Raw genomic sequence first — 2765 nt, 5'->3', positions numbered from 1 at the left:
CACACACACATATATATATATATATATATATATATATATATATATATATATTTATATATACACATACATACACACATGTGTATCTGTATATATATATATATATATATGTATATATATACACATATTTACACACACACACGTGTATCTGTATATATATACTGTCAAATTCTTATCAAAGTCTGTTCTTATCATAAAGATTAATGTTCAAATCTGATACGTCGATCAAGATTTTCCAAGTTTTAATTCATTTATTCTCCTTGATATATTTAATAGTATTCCCGGTTTTATTATTGACAAGATCTGACATTTTTTTCATATACAAGTTATTTAAATTAGTTTAACTTCAATGATTTACTTGTATAATTGTTAGTTTATCTAAATCTCACTGTTTCGCTTTTCCAATGTTAAGATTCTCATTCAAATTGTGTATGATTAAGTTTGTGTTAACGGATCGTAGACACAGGGAGAGTAACATTTATAATTTATTAAAGTAAATGGCTATTTCATTAATATGAAAAATATTGAGTAATCTTCTCTATTGTTTCTTGATGTTTCTTTTGTCGGTTGCTTTTCTTCGATGAATGAAGTTCGTTACTCAGGTCGCCGGTCAGCAGTATTTTTTTTCCAATTCTTAGTCCGCTGCTCTGGTGGCTTCATTTCGGTTCGTGAGTCGTGAGTCAGGAGGAATGCCCGTGACTCGTGCCCAGCTGCCCGAGTGTCACGCGCATGCGCACAAATACCCAAGCGTTGCCATACGTCGCTTGGGTTTCCATGGCGACAGGTGGTTGTCAGGTATTCCCATTTTTTCCCGTTATATTTTCCTTCAAATGTGTCTATGAAATAAACACCTGGACATATACATATACACATATTTACACACACATTCACACGCATACGTGTATCTGTATGTATATTTATATATATGTATATATACACATACACATATTTACACACACTCACACACGCATGTGTATCTGTATGTATATGTATATATACTACTACTACTACAACTAAACTACATTTAAAACACAAACATAACAAACAGAAGCCCATTAACTCCTCCCCGCTCTAGGAGGCATAGACCTGCATGAGGCAGAGACAGAGAGAGGCCGAGAGAGTCTTCCTCATGTACATCGTGACGTATCTGCCCTCGAGTGTCTGCTCGCCCTTGAAGGTGAGGACTTGGCCGCCCACCGCGCTGCCGCTGTACGTGTGGAATTGGGCGTCTTCCTCGGAGCCAGAGTCACCCACCTGGAAGGAGATGGGCGAGATTTTAACTTTTTTTTTTGCGATTATCATTGGTATTATTTTCAGTGAGAAGTGTCCTTCGTTCTGTGGATGTCAGATATTTATCAATTATTTTCCCTTTTATGTATCTACGGAACTATGAGATTCAAGATGAAAATTTTCGTAATACTGTTCATTAATTTTTCACAAGAAGCTGTGCAGCAGAAAATGCATTAGCGTGTATTTCGTATACTGAAAACTGGAAAGCATAAATACTTTTCTGTTCCCTAAAGCACTTAATAGCTATAGTTTAGTTTTTGAAGGGAAATTATATCAAATGGAAAATAAAAAGGATGAAGAACAGAAAACGACGTGAGTCACAGAAAACCTCAGGCACCCAAAAATAAGGGATAACTACTTAATTATTATTTTCGTCCCTCATACTTTAGCATGTATATAAATAAACAATCTATGCTTCTTACTTGTGATTTTGCTCCTAGCATTGCAAAATTGACACACACAAAATATTTGCTTATCTATCTATCTATCTATCTATCTATACACACACACACACACACACACACACACACACACACACACACACACACACACACACACACACACACACACACACACACACACACACACACACACACACACACACACACACACACACACACACACACACACACACACACACACACACACACACACACACACATATGCCAAAGACTAGCTCACGTAGATGTAGATGTCGTCGAAGTAAGCTGGGTAAGTTTTCGATACTCTGACCACCACGCGCCCGACGGTCTTGGACGTCCCGAGGTCCACCTTGAAGATGGGCGTTAACTCGAAGTCGGAGCAGTAGCAGCTATGTCCCGGAACCTCGCAGATGGCGCCGCTCACCTGGGGAAAAGAGGGATGTATTAGATGTATTGTTTTTAACATCCTTTTTTTGCGTGCACTCTGTCTGTCTGTCTCTGTCGCTCTCTCTGTTTATGTATGTATGTCTCTTTCTCTCTCTTTTCTTTTTTGTCTCTTTCTTTCTTTCTTTCTTTTTTTCCCTTTATCTCTTCCTCTCCCTCGCCCTCTCCCTTCCTCTCCACCTTTCTTTCTTTCTCCCTCTCTCTCTTCCTCTCCCTCGCCCTCCCCCCTTCCTCTCCACCTTTCTTTCTTTCTCCCTCTCTCTCTACTCTCCCTCGCCCTCCCCCCTCCCTATCCATCTCCTTCTTTCTTTCTCCCTCTCTATCTTCCTCTCCCTCGCCCTCCCCCCTTCCTCTCCATCTCTCTCTTTCTTTCTCCCTCTCTATCTTCCTCTCCCTCGCCCTGCCCCTTCCCTCTCCCTCCTTCCCTCCCTTCTTCCCTCTCCCTCTCCCTCTCTTCCTCCGCCTCCCTTTCCACCTACCACGGTCTCCGCAGGCGCATAATAGTCATCCCAGGTCCCAGGGGCTTCAACCGGCCTCCCCCGCGCCAGGTCCTCGCCCGTGGGTCCTGAGGGGTCTACGGGGACGAAACACATCTCTGACGAACCTTCCTGG

At 41.4% G+C, this 2765-nt stretch overlaps 1 long non-coding RNA gene across 1 annotated transcript in view; it reads right to left on the bottom strand.

Moving 5' to 3' along the window:
• Positions 1–2037: 2037 nt before the first annotated feature.
• The window catches only part of LOC125030678, a 1298-nt gene continuing 570 nt past the window's right edge, over positions 2038–2765 (bottom strand). Inside the window, exons 2-3 of the long non-coding RNA XR_007115424.1 lie at positions 2633–2765; positions 2038–2133 (exon numbers count right to left, since the gene is read on the bottom strand). The exon at positions 2633–2765 is cut by the window's right edge and continues 55 nt beyond it. This is a non-coding gene — a long non-coding RNA (uncharacterized LOC125030678). The remainder of the gene's footprint in view (positions 2134–2632) is intronic.

Source organism: Penaeus chinensis, chromosome 2, assembly GCF_019202785.1.
Source record: "Penaeus chinensis breed Huanghai No. 1 chromosome 2, ASM1920278v2, whole genome shotgun sequence".
Lineage (NCBI taxonomy): Eukaryota > Metazoa > Arthropoda > Malacostraca > Decapoda > Penaeidae > Penaeus > Penaeus chinensis.
The sequence above is the reverse complement of the archived record's forward strand: the minus strand, read 5'-3'. Positions and strand labels throughout refer to the sequence as shown.